Source organism: Urocitellus parryii, chromosome 4 (genome assembly GCF_045843805.1).
Source record: "Urocitellus parryii isolate mUroPar1 chromosome 4, mUroPar1.hap1, whole genome shotgun sequence".
Lineage (NCBI taxonomy): Eukaryota > Metazoa > Chordata > Mammalia > Rodentia > Sciuridae > Urocitellus > Urocitellus parryii.
The window spans coordinates 8,943,750-8,957,849 of NC_135534.1; the positions used below are offsets into that span (position 1 = coordinate 8,943,750).

The 14,100-nt window shown below is 47.2% G+C and overlaps 1 protein-coding gene across 7 annotated transcripts in view; it reads right to left on the reverse strand.

Moving 5' to 3' along the window:
• Mark2 (microtubule affinity regulating kinase 2) overlaps window positions 1-14,100 on the reverse strand; it is a 60,738-nt gene that overhangs the window by 18,089 nt on the left and 28,549 nt on the right. Inside the window, exon 1 of one of the 7 annotated variants that reach the window (XM_077798021.1) lies at window positions 7,301-7,349. The exons of the other annotated variants lie outside the window; for them this stretch is intronic. The gene's annotated coding sequence lies outside the window, so the exon portion shown is untranslated. Of the gene's footprint in view, window positions 1-7,300; window positions 7,350-14,100 lie in introns of those variants that run through there. 7 annotated transcript variants of the gene reach the window in all.

Consider the following 14,100-nt stretch of genomic DNA (forward strand, 5'->3'; position numbering starts at 1 on the left):
TTTTTTTTTTTTTTTAAGAGAGAGAGAGAGAGAGAGAGAGAGAGAGAGAGAGAGAGAGAATTTTAGTTCTCGGCGGACACAACATCTTTTTTTTTTTTTTTAATATATTTATTTTTTAGTTCTCGGCGGACACAACATCTTTGTTGGTATGTGGTGCTGAGAATCGAACCCGGGCCACACGCATGCCAGGCGAGCGTGCTACCAATTGAACCACATCCCCAGCCCAAGTTTTCTTATCTCATAAAAAAGAAATAAAACATTCCCTACTTCTCATAGGTAGATGAGAAAATCCATCTAAAATGCTTTATCCAATGCCGAATAAAAGCAAACAAAGGGCTGGGGGTTGTGGCTCAGTGGTAGAGCGCTCACCTAGCATGTGTGAGGCACTGAGTTCGATCCTCAGCATCACATTAAAAAAAAAAAAAAAAAAGTAAACATACAAAATAAAGGTATTGTATCCATCTACAACTAAAAAAATTCTTAAAAAAAAAAAAAACCCAAATGTTATTGTCCATTAAGCCAATGTCTGTCTGTCTACAAATGTCTACATCTAAGCCAAGTACTGGTAAGGTGGCTGCAGGCCATCAGAGATACCATGGGGCCTTCTACCTGGGAGACTGGTCCAGGCTGAGCATGTGCTACCCTCCATCCCAGCACCTGTGGCCTTCATAAGACAGGAGGGAACCAGACACTCACATGGGGTGGGCTTTGACTCCCTGTTCCAGAGTCACCAATTCCCTTTTCAGGCCTGAGCCACCTAACTGTTGGGACTCAAAATACTCAGTCCTTCTCATCATGCCTCTTTTATGCAGCAGGATGTTTCCTGTAGCAGGGATGTAGGACAGGGTAAGGAAGAGTCCACCAGGAGGAAGGAGAGAAAGAAGATGGGAATAGAGAAAGGAGTTTCCCACTGACAATGCTTCTTGCTTGGGCCAAGGCCCCAGGCGAGGCAACTTCCTTGCCTCCACTGCTGCTCTGAAGGGTGAAGAGGAGGCAAGCTGCAGGTGGCTATTATGGAGTTTCCCTTCTATGATTCAGACAAGGCCCATTCATCTTGGCTCTGGATCTCACCAATGGGGTGGCAGGCTGAGGCCTATCTGCCCTTGTAGGCCAAAGAAACAGGATCTGGCTAAAGCCCTGGTCTCCCTTTTACCACGAACTCCCTGCTCACAGTAGGATGTACAACACCAGACACCCCAAAGCTCTGGCCTATATCTATATGTATCCCAGGGAGACCCCCAACGCTCCCAAAAAGACTTCAGAAATAAGGGATTTCCCTTGCAAGGCAGTATGTGGAACCAAGATAGACCCATTGCTATTACTCAGCAGGCCTGATCCTACAGAAGTGAGGCGAAAACAACTTGGGGCCTGCAATCAAGCAGAGGATAGAAGGCAGGGCACTAAGGGCAAGAGAAGAGTCTTAGATCCACACAGTTTGCTAGAGCCCTTCAGCTTGGGAGCTGAGAACCTGGCTTAGGCTCGTTGCCAGGCTTGCCCGGAAGAGCCTCCACCCTGAGAGGCTGGGCACTGACTCAGGTAGGCAGGGTCCCCTGCACGAATGCTGGAAGCTCCCACCAACAGTTCTCCCCTCTAGAAACTATGCTCTGGGACTCACCATGGAGGGCTGGCCTCAATGTTCTGAGGTTTCTCCAGGGCTGGAAGGGGTGATAGGCAGGCTCTCCTCAGCCAGAGGTGGTACAAGGCCAGGCACAGTGAAGAAAAACGTCCCCTGGGCACTGGCCTGAGATCCCAGCTGGCCCTCACCATAGCTTCCGAGTGCCTCTCTGTTGCAGCTCACCACCTTCCAGGCCTCCATCTGCCCCACAGATGCAAACTCAGAGGAGACTTTCCTTTCCTAGTCACACATCTCTTCAACACTGCACTGGGACACCCTTCCCGTGACTCCTACCACTCACTCCTTGCTGGTGCCTGGCTCCACTAAGCAATTCCTGAGAGACCCTTGCTTCATGTAGGAGGGAGGGGAGAGGAGAGGAGTCTCAGAGGTAAAAAGGGGGAAACATACCCGGTCGGAGAAAGGGACAAAGATTATCAGCGACTTCCATTCAGTACAGCCCACAGCAGAACCTGTCAGGCATCGAGGGCAAAGTACAGAGGCCGAGAAGAGCCAGGCCCAGGGCGGGGGCTGCCTGTTCAGCCAGCCACCCTTACTCAGCCGGAGCAGGCGACACCTTCCACCACCTCCTCAGTGAAAAGGAGTAAAGCAGCCAGGCTGAGTGGCTCCTGCCTGGGAACCTGGTCTGTGTTGCAACCGAAACCACCACTAGCAGAGAGAGAGAGTGGTTTGGCAAGGAGAGCAACGGGGACAAAGCCTGGGGCTTCTGGAAGACCAGGGTCTGGTGGTCAGGAAGGTGTGCAGTTCTGGGCCAGTGCTCCAAGATCAGAGAGGGAGGAGAGGGGCAGGAGAGACAGGGCAGGAAGGGCGACAGAGAAAGAGGAGGGTTTAGATCAACTTCCTTATCCCCTCCCCCTTCCTCCCTCCCCGGAAGTGGGCTGCCCCACCCTCCCTAGGTGTTCTGCTGGGTAACAGCTGGAGAGGGTGAGGAGGAGACTCCCTTCAGCCAGGGCAATCATAAAGCCCTTATCTCACCTGCAGCAGGTGGGACCTGCGTAGGGGCACAGCATTTTAACAAGGCCTCAAACATGGCCAGGAAGGCTATGTGTGACTCACATGTGCTGGCCCAGGGGGCAACCCTGGCAAGGTCGGCAAGCCTCCCTCGGGGTTGCAGCAGAGCCAGCAAGCCCCCAGTGGCAGATGAACCTCCCACTTCCAAACAACACAGCACTTAGCCTTATAAAAATGCACACCCTGCTTGGATACCAAGTATTATTTTAGAGATTATATCAGGGGTTTGAGGACACTGCGAAGCCCCTTGGAGGTTTAGGTTTACATGCCTTTTTCAATAAATTGGGAATAATAAACAGTCTTAATCCTAGATTACACTCAGGTTGGAACAATCCAAATGTTCCTCCTAAGTCCCTTCCAACCCTGCTTCTGGAAGTCTATCCTTAGGTTTCTGCTCATCTCCAAGTCTCTAGTTACCAACTCGGACTCGCCCCACAAAAAAAATCTTGTTAGGGACACTGAGCCTCACACATGCTAAATAAGTGCTCTACCACTGAGCTACAACCCCTACCCCTGTATTTGCTTTTTTGCGTACCTCTCCCAAAAAGTAAGACTGGCTCCTACAGACTAGCTGAAGGAGAAGATAGAAGCTTAGTGAAGTGCCTGGAGCGACAGGAAAAAAGGGTTCCACTGGACCAGGAATGAGTCTGGCTTTAGGGAATTTATCCAGATGGTCCCACAGCAAGCCTTCCTCCTCCTACCCCTCCCCAATAGACCCTGATCCCAGGGGAGTCATGGTTTACACTGGATCCCGAACTCAGGCTGGCCTGGGACCACCTGGCCTTTCATTAACTGGCAAACTTAAAAGCCAGAGAAGGATCACACAACTTGGTTTTTCCAGTCCCTAGGGTTTTGCAACGTGACAGAAGGATTGTTTCCCCAGTCCTAAGTGTGGGAGACAGTAAGGGGTTTCGTGAACTTGAGGAAGTAGCAAGAACTGACTTCAAAGAGAGGTTATGGAGAGGTAGGGTAGATCAGATGAAAAGGTATTGGCTGTGGAAACCCTCAGCTTTTCAAACCTCCCTCACTCCTTCACTGTATCCAGGAGGCTTCCTTGCATCCTTTGATCCTGAGCAACTGTCACTCTCAACTGGAAGAAATCAATAAACCAAAGGAGCAGGGTGCAGTGGTACACACCTGTAATCTCAGCGTCTCAGCAGGCTGAGGCTAGAGGATGGCAAGTTTAAGGCCAGCCTCAGCAACTTAGTGAGGTCTTAAGAGACTTAGTGAGACCCTGTCTCAAAATAAAAATTAAAGAGAGTTGGAGATGTAGTTAAGTGGTAAAGCACACCTGGGTTCAATTCCTAGTACCAAAAAAAAAAAAAAAAAAAGCCTCCCAAATTAACTGAGAACATCCACATTCCCTTAATATCCCATTGTAGCAGGGAGCTGGAACTATGCAAAGCTTCAAAGAAATCTCCCTTTTTCCAGCCAGGGTGGATGCCACCAGGTAAGGGACAGCAGCAGAGTCTGCAACTTAAGCCAATGATTAGGTTGTTGGCTATCCTTTTTGCCCTCTTAGCCACAATCCTCAGCCCTGGGCAAGGAGACCAGTGAAAGAGCATGCCTCAAACCCTGACTAGAAGCCCCACAGCAAAAGCCAGAGGCTATCAGGGAAAAGCAGGTGGAACTAGCAAGAAGTCAGAAAACAGAGAACTCCAGTTCTCGCCCTTCATGCCTGGAAGCCACAGTGCAACAGCCTGCCTCAGTCTTGGATCCCAGAGCCACGGGAAATGTTGGGTTCCTTTTAAAACAGCATATCTTAAAAACTTTTTGTAGTTATAGATAGACAGAATGCCTTTATTTTATTTACTTTTATGTGGCGCTAAGGATCGAACCCAGTGTCTCACACATGCTAGGCAAGTGCTCTGCCTAGCCCCAAACAGCATATCTATTGAGCACCCAGGGCTTCAGAAGATTCTAGCACCACCTCATCCCTGAGAATGTGCTCACTGCAGTCCTGTTTCTGTCTCTCTCCAAATACTCTTTTTTTTTTGGGGGGGGGGTGCTGAGGATTGACCCCAGGGCCTTGTACACACAAGGCAACACTCTACCAACTGAGTTATATAGCCAGCCCCAACTACTTTTGATCCAGCAAGACTCTGTTGAGCACCTACTTCTGCAGACAGGGGTCAGCTGCAAAGTTGAGTGAGAACTGATGTCTGCCTCTGAGACTCAGAAGAGGGGAACTACAGAAAGGACATCTGTAGTCTCCACTGCTGTTCAAGGGGAGGTGGGCTGGCGGGGAGGTGGGCTGGCGGGGAGGTGGGCTGGCAGGCAGACAGCCTGAGAGCGAGCGCTGCCAGGCTACTTGTTATCTGGTTGTACCTGAGCAAGATTACTTTACTCCTCTGATTTGGAACATGAAGATACCAGCTATACCCATTTCCTAGAACCAAAGTGAAGGTTAAAAGAGAGCACCCATGTGCTTATCCACTCAGGAATGTCTTGATGTTTCCTATTGCCTCTGTTCACTTCTGTTGTACATCTCAAGGAACCGAAGTGACTACAAGTATCAGTGCCACTAAGCTGATTTGCACTGCCATGGCTGAGCTGTCAGGCAAAAAGGACCCTTTTTCCTAACATGAAGCCCTCCTGCCAAGAGGCATGTATGAATGAGCAGGTTTCATGCCACTGCACTGTTTTGTCCAAGGAGGATGAAGGTTGTCCTGACAGTTCCCACCCAGGTCCTTCCTTTCCTTGTTAGTTCCTTAACTTCTTCCTCTCAAAAAAGGTTCAAGAAACAGCCGACATACCAGTACCACATGGTGCCAAGGGCTGGGGGAAGCTCACATTGCCAGCCTTGCACTTCATTTGGCTCCTCCCATACCAGTGGGTTACAGTAACCATGGAGACCAGCAAGTTCCTCCATATCACAGGAGAGCCAGCCTGCCAGCAGCCCAGGGCTCTGGGGGATGGGGGTGGTGGGGGGAGGCAGAAGGCAGTCTGCAGCCTAAGGTCTGGCTCACTTCACAGGGAACTGGGGGAATGCATGCATTCTAACCAGTGCACCTGAGGTGCCTGGGCCTCCTGCTAGCCTAGCTGAGCAGTTTGTTTTGGGTGTATTCTCTGCACTCTGGGCTTCCACCCCGACCCCTGCTGCTGTGTACTGGGCAGCTGTGTGGCACAGCAGGGAAGGGGTCACTGTGAAGCTAGATCTGTGGTGGGATGCAGCTCCACCCACTCTGGCTGCCATGTAGGGACACACTATGGAGGTGCACTTGCACTGGGGAGAAGTGCACTATCTAGTACATGATGCCTTTTTTTTTTTTTAATTATAAATGGACACAATATCTTTATTTTATTTATTTTTATGTGGTGCTGAGAAACGAACCCAGTGCCTCACGCGTGTGAGGCAAGCACTCTATCACTGAGCCACAACTCCAGTCCATGATGCCTTCTTTTAAGGGATCGGGTTAAGCAAACCCTCTTCTCTTTGTTTATTCCAAATTCACATATTTTCTAGGAGTGTGACTGCCTTCTCTGGACTCTCCCAGCATACTACCTTTACTGTCCCCACAACCTTAACTCCCTCCTTCTCTGAAGGGTCAGAGCCAGTGTCTCACTCACCTACATATGCCCTTATTGCCCAACAGTGCCCACACCTGGCCGGCCCAAGTTAACATATTCACAGGTTCAACTTTTTGATCCTTAAAGTTGCTTTCTCCTTACCCCAGAAGAAAAAGGCAGAGGAAGGAAGATCAAAACTTGCCAAGAAACCAATTTCCCCTTTCAGGGCACTGTTGCCTTAGAAGTTGGTTGGTTACTGTCACAGAGAGGGAACCTTGGTCGGTCTTATTTGTGACCCCGAAGGACTCCTAGTGCAGTATTTAATCAAGTACTGATCAAATAAATGTGTATGAATGAATGAATAAGAAAACATGTTGGGGAGGCTGGGGCTGTAGCTCAGTGGTACAGTGCTTGCCTTGCATGTGTGAGGCACTGGATTCGATCCTCAGCACAAAATAAAAATAAATAATATTGTGTCCATCTACAACTAAAAAAATGATAAAAAAGAAAACATGTTGAGGTATCTTCATGATGGTCTCTGGAACCCAAAACCCCCATCAGTGTACATAGACGACATTCAAGTAGACAGTGAGTCCCATAATCCCCTGGAGGAAAGGTACTCACCAAAGGAAACTGAAAAGAGACTTAGAATACTGGCATAGTTGGGGACCAACAGGGCCCACCCTACCTGCCTCCTGATGCCCCCTCAATCAAACCCAGGCCTGCTGGGTGCAGCGGTGCACACCTGTAATCTCAGAGACTCAGGAGGAGGCTGATGCAGGCTATCCCAAGTTCAAGGCCAGCCTCAGCAAACTTAGCAAGACCCTCTCTCAAAATAAAAAATAAAGTGGGGGGCTGGAGATGTGGCTCAAGCGGTAGCGCGCTCGCCTGGCATGCGTGCGGCCCGGGTTCGATCCTCAGCACCACATACCAACAAAGATGTTGTGTCTGCCGAGAACTAAAAAATAAATATTAAAAATTCTCTCTCTCTCTCTCTCTCTCTCTCAAAATAAAATAAATAAAATAAATAAAATGGGCCAGCTTCCAAAGTACTGTTTCAAAATAAATAAATAAATAAACAAACAAACAAACAAACAAATAAATAAAGTGGACTGGGGTTGTGGCTCAGTGTGATAGAGTGCTTACCTGGCATGTATGAGGCTCTGGGTTCGATCCTCAGCACCACATATAAATAAACAAATAAAGTAGAAAAAAATCCATTGGCAACTAAAAATATTTTTTAAATAAATAAATAAAAATTAAAAAGGACTGGGATGTAGTTCAGTGATAGATAGTTTTTTTGGGTCTGCCTCTCTACTTTCAGCCCCTGCACTGCTTTGCCATCAAAACCATTGTGTGGGGCCAGGGTTGTGGTAGAGCACTTGCCTAGCATGCATGAGGCACTGGGTTTGACCGCCAGCATCAGATAAAAATAAACAAATAAAGGTACTGTGTCCATCTACAACTAAAAAGAATATTAAAAAAAACAACAACAACAACAAAAAAAAACCATTGTGTGTTGTTTCTAGAATGCAATGCAACTTGAGCCATTCCAAAAGTTACTCATCAGCTAAGTGATCATGACTCGTATCAGGCTCGCTGAAGACATTTATTTACCATCTACCACACTGACAGCCATGCTTTAATGATTCCCTCTTGAACCAATGTGCTGACAGTAAGGCCCTGTCAATCCTAGGAGGCCAAAAAACTCACCAATACACACCTGTCTCCTGTCCTGCTGCACAAAACAGCATTTCTACCCTGCCCCCACCTTCCCAAATTGCCTCCAGTTACAGCAAAGCAATGGAACTAAAAACGGCAGCTGGGAGCTCAGTTGACTCACCAGCATAATCATCTCCTCCCAGAGTCTCCCATCTTCTCCTGGGGTTTTTGCCAACACAAAAGTAAAAAAGAAGCACGAGATCTTAAAAAAAAAAAAAAAAAAAAAACCTCTCAGCATTTATGCAACAGCCTTTCTACCTGGGTGTAGGTCTAACCCTTTGTTCCTGTCCTGCAGATGTGGTTTCCTTGATGCCTTTATGCTGAGGCGCGAAGCCATCCCCAGGCTGGGAAGTGGGCCTTCCTGCTCCTGTCCAGTTCCAGTGGCCGCTGGAAGGTGCTGAACAAGACATGCGCCTTTTTCCACTGCATCTTCCCCTGGAAGAGGAAAAAACTACTGCCTCCTACTCCTCCAGGTTCAAAGAAGTTGAAGAAGGAAGAATAAATGTCAGAAAGAACACTGGGACAACGTTTGCTGCTCTAGAAGTCACCATGGTCAGAGGTAGAGTGCCAGTAAGAAAAAAACCAACAGAAACCGCCAAAGGTATTCCCACCACCCTGGCCTCACAATTGTCCCTATCAGACCAAGCTTTCAGCAGTGTGGCTGCTCCACCAAGTGACCATTAAATATCCAACTGGCTGCTTTTTCCAGAAGCAAAGTCACACTGGGCCGCTCCCGCTGGTGGGCAGAAGTGCTGTCTGTTTCCTGCAGCAGTTCACAGTCAACCCATAGAGAGTCCTGAGCTACAGGATGAGGCTACGGGACCACGGCTCATCAGCTGGAAGGCAGACCTATCTTTCGGTGCCATCACAAGTATTTGCAACCCCCCAGCAACTGCCCTGGGCAGAAGAGAGGTGTTTCTTTTCCGCTTTGCCATTTGACATCTAACCCAACTTACTTGTGAGCTAGATGGTGTTAGGACTACAAAGTGCAAAACACTTCCACAAGCACATGCAAATCTGCTGCCAGGTTTCCTCAAGAAACCCCCTACTTACCAGAAGTTCCCTTCTAGGGTGCAGCTCAGGGGTAGAGTGCCTGCCCAGCTCGCACAGGCCCTGGATTCCAGCCCCAGCACCAGGGAAAAAAGAAAAGTTTCCTTCTGAAAGAACTATTTTTCATAGAAATGTCTTATTGATGGTGATCGTGTTTCCAGGTCAGCCCACAAGGGTCCGCCACTGGATCTAAGTGGTATATGAACTATACTTAAAGTTAAGTGATGTAGCAAAGGAAACACTCAAGAACGTAACCAGGGCTGGGGATGTGGCTCAAGTGGTAACGCGCTCGCCTGGCATGCGTGTGGCCTGGGTTCGATCCTCAGCACCACATACAAACAAAGATGTTGTGTCCACCGAAAACTAAAAAATAAATATTAAAAATTCTCTCTCTCTTTAAAAAAAAAAAAAAAGTAACCAGAGTGCCTATACAATGGGAGAAAATCTTTGCTACCTGCACTTCAGATAGAGCTTAAAGAACACAAAAAAATTAATACCAAAAAAAAAATAATAATAACTCAATCAATAAACGGGCAAAGGAGCTTAACAGATAACTTCACAAAAAAAAGAATTACGGTCAACAAATGTATGAAAAAATGTTCAACATCCCTAGCAATTAGAGAAATGTGGATTAAAACTACACTGAGGGCTGGGGATGTGGCTCAAGCGGTAGCGCGCTCGCCTGGCATGCGTGCGGCCCAGGTTCGATCCTCAGCACCACCTACCAACAAAGATGTTGTGTCCGCCGAGAACTAAAAAATAAATATTAAAAATTCTCTCTCTCTCTCTCTCTCTCTCTCTCCTCTCTCACTCTCTCTTTAAAAAAAAAAAAAAAAAACTACACTGAGATCTCATTGAACTCCAGTCAGAATGGCAATTATCAAGAAACAAGTAACAGTAACAATAACTCTTGGTGAGAATGTGGGGGAAAAGGTACTCTTACATAATGCTGGTAGAACCGCAAATTGGTGCAAACACTTTGGAAAGCAGTATGGAGATTCCTCAGAAAACTTGGAATGGAACCACCATTTGACCCAGTTATCCCTCTCCTTGGCATATACTCAAAGGATTTAAAATCAGTATACTATAGCGATGTGCCACACCAATGTCAACAGCAGCTCAATTCACAATAGCTAAGATATGGTGCCCTTCAACAGATGAATGGATAAAGAAAATGTGGTACATATACACATGGAATAGTACTCAGCTATAAAGAAGGATGAAATGCTAAGTGAAATAAGCCAATTCTCCCTAAAAAACCAAAGGCCGAATGTTTTCTCTGATATGCAGATGCTGACTCACAATAGGTGGGGGGTGTGTGTGTGGAGGTTCACCAGATTGAGGGGGAAGGAGTGAAGGGAAGGTAAGAGGGATGGGAATGGGAAAGACTGTAGAATGAACTGGACATCACTTTCCTATGTTCATATATGAATACACGACCAATGTTCATTCCACATCATGTACAACCAACAAGACTGTGAAGTTAATACTCCATGTAGTACATATGACATGTCAAAATACATTGTTATGTATAAGTAAAAAGAAAAAAAAAGCTAAATAATAATTGAACTTGGAACCCCGGAAAATATCTTTGTTCTCTAAGCACCAAGGGCAGCAGACACTGGGGTTCCCTAACCTCCAAACTCTGGGTGAGGACTTGAACATGAGGGCTTCAAAGCACTTGGGGTGGCTGGAGCTTGCAGTAAAGTAGGAGACTGGGCTGGAGGAGGCGTGAATTCAGGTGAAGGGGAAGCTGAGGCTGCAGGAAAGACAGTTGAATGGGTGCTGCCTTCCAGGAGAGAGGGCTAGCGAAGGAAGACCAGAGAGGGTAATCTCTTGCTGGAGAGAAGGGAGCCTGCACCGGTGTCCTAACATAAGGGCCAGTGTCCCAACACAATGGCCAGTGCTTTTCAGAGCTGGCTTCCCGACTGCCTACTGAAGAAGCAGGAGAGGTGCCTCTGATCTCCCTTCCCAGGCCTGCCAGCACTGCAGCTCAAGGCAGAGAATGCTGGGTCCCGTCACTAAGTGGTCATGGCCTGACTGGGCACCTTGGCTCACTTGCCCCATAAACGGGAGAAGGTTCATCTGTCAGCAGTGAGGTAACGACTGGAAAGCCCAAACTTTTCAGTGAGACCCAGTGTGTGTAAGCTTATGGCTCTAGGCCTAGGATGCACTGTTGCACCCTAGGAACACTGTTGTTCAATTAATGGCAGCAACAAAAGTTTTGCTTCGGGGGCCCTGGCTGTTTGTACTTTTGGTCTGAGAGCAAGAGTATAGCAAACTAGATGAAAGCCATCTTCCATTATAAGTGTCCTCTTAAAAAACTTTTTTTTTTTTTTTTTTTTTTGCAGTACTGGGGTTTGACCCAGGGATGCCCCTGGGTGACACTCCCAGTCCTTTTTCATTCAGTATGCTGTGGAGGCTGACCTCCTAACTTGGACACCCCTTGCCTTAGTCTCCTGAGCTGTGCCACCATAGCCAGCTTAAAAACACTTTTGCAAGTTATTTCATCTTTTCAGAGCCCGTAGGAAGATAGCGTGAATACACTAGTTTCCAAGGGAAGAGAATGGTCCAGAGAAGGGCCAGCTCAGCCCTGGCCAGGGCAGCTGGCAGACCTGGGTTCTGGGCTTTCTGACCTCTGTGACAGGAACATGACAATAGCACTCTTTGGTGAAGATTAGCTCATGTGCTGGTGGAAGCCCTCAGGAACTAGAACTACCAATTAACAGGTGGTGCTGGGGAGGAAGGGGGCCACTTTTAGGCCTTACAAGAGAATGCTGGTTATTCTGAAGGAGGCAGGCAGCCAAGTCTGCAGCTTTCCACCTCTGAATTCACTCAACAAGGGCAGGGAAGAAAGGAGGGCTACAAGAAGAATGCATATCTCGTCCACTCCCATCAAACTCTAAAGGGCAGCTCTAATTGGCAACAGGCATGGTGACTTAAATCCAGCCATGAAGGAAAAACCCACCCAGAACACCTCCCATCAGAACCGGGCTGGGCAGCAAGGGGAATTGCTAACTGTACTGTTGCCCATTTTAGTCCCTGTTAACCACCAAGGACAAAGAACCCCGAAGGAATAAGGGGGTCTCTACCAAGTCTTGAAAACAGAAGTAAAATCAGAAATTAGCAAATAATCAATACCACTCAAAGCACTTAGAACAATGCCCGCAAGTATCAACTACTCACGACATGCCTGCTAGTACGACGGTAATTCTATATACTTTCCTGACTCGGTAGGTTTCCAGAAGATACAGTCTGGAAGGCTTTAACTGGAACTTGCCACAAATACTCTGCATTTCTAAAAAGAGATGCATCTTCTCAAACTGGCCCAAGAGAGTTCTTTGGTCAAAGGTCAAGTTCTAGTCGTCTCCTCCATGGCTCAGACATGGACTTGAGTTTCTTAACAGAGCCAGAAAAGGTTCCAGCGGCTCAATTGCTTTATCCCTTCCATAAAAGGCCACTTCACTTGCCTCAGATAAAAAGCACTTTATTTTTATTTTTTAAAAATATTTTTTAGATGTTGGTGGACTTCTATTTTATTCGTTTATTTATCTGTGGTGCTGAGAATTGAACCCAGTGCCTCATACATGCTAGGCAAGTGCTCTACCACTGAGCCTCAACTTGAGCCCCTAAAAAGCACTTTAAACATACACATCCCACCCCAGGAAAAGACAAGAGCACACCTCGGCTCCCCAGGTACCAAGCGTTAGCAATCCTGCCAGGACTTTCTACATATGCAGACCTAGAAGCTGTGTAAATCAGCAATCACAGCAGGAAATGTGTTTCAGACACACGGGAATGTGCAGTGGACCAGAACAAGTGCACCTCATACACTTACTAAAGCTCAGGCTGCCACTTCAGCTGTGAGAGGAGAAAGCGTGTGTGCATGCAGGGGGCAAGGCGGGGAGTGACGATGGTGGTGAAAACCCAACCTGGGACTTGCCAGCTGTCCTTCACACAACATAACAGGCTCACTGTTTGGGGGAGAGGGGATTTGGGGTTTTGGATTTTGTCTCCCATGAACTAGCAGGCATCTGTCTCAGAGGCAGTTTCTTGAGACAGCTGCATGTCCTAGGCCCCTGGAGAGAGTCAAAGAATAGAAGAGAGATAAATGAGATGCCCAAACTAAGAATTCAGGAAAACAAAACCTAGAAGGAATGAAACCCTCATCTTCCCACAGTTTAAAGTCCTGCTTTGTGGACGCTCACTTTTCACGCGTGGTCCTCACTAAGGAATCATACCCTCCTGTTTCCGTTCCTTGGCAGACCCAGGCTTGCCTGGCATCGCCCCCTTTAACCTGAGAGCTCTACTCTGTCAAGTGGCTACGGTATCTAACGCTGATGCTGGTTACCCTGTGAAGAGATAACCAGTCATATGAACTGGGCTGACACGTTCCGCTGCACTTGTTTATAGGCAAGAGGATTAAAACAACCTGTCAAAGGAGGGGAGGGGGCAAACCTTGTGCACAGGACAGCATTGGAAACAGAGCAGAGAGGCCTCCTGCCAATAAATCTTTTGCTCAAATATAAAGTAGAAATCACTCACTAAATGCCAAACCAGCTCCCTATGCCAAATACCACTTATGATCAAGTGACCTTGAGGCACTGCTTAATTTTTCCAATGTTCTTTGTATGAAAGGTTTATGTTTGGGGGCTTGGATGTGAGGGGAGACTAAGGGAAACGGGCAACAGAGAGCCCCTAAAAAGCCCTAAATTCAAGGAATAGCAAAGCAACACCTTCCTGGCCTACCAAGACATACATGTACAGGGCTTAAAAAAAAAAAGACATTTTGTCTTTTTTGTGGTGCTGGGGGCCTCACATGTGCTAGACCTGTGTTTTACCACAAGCTACAGCCTCAGGAGAAAGAGGGGTTTATTTTGGTACTAGGGATTGAACCTAGGGGCGCTTAATCACTGAGCCACATCCCCAGCCCTTTAATTTTATTTTTATTTTTATTTTTTTTTTTTTGAGACAGGGTCTCACTAAATTACTTAGAACCTAAGTTGCTGAGGCTGGCTCTGAACTTGCGATCCTCCTGCCTCAGACTCCCAAATCACTGGGAATGTTTTGATTGTATGTTTGGATAGAGAAAGAGTTCAGTTCTGAGATATCTAAACTCCTGACCAATAGCGAAACTACCAAAACAATATTTTCCATGACCATTTCTTGCCTGA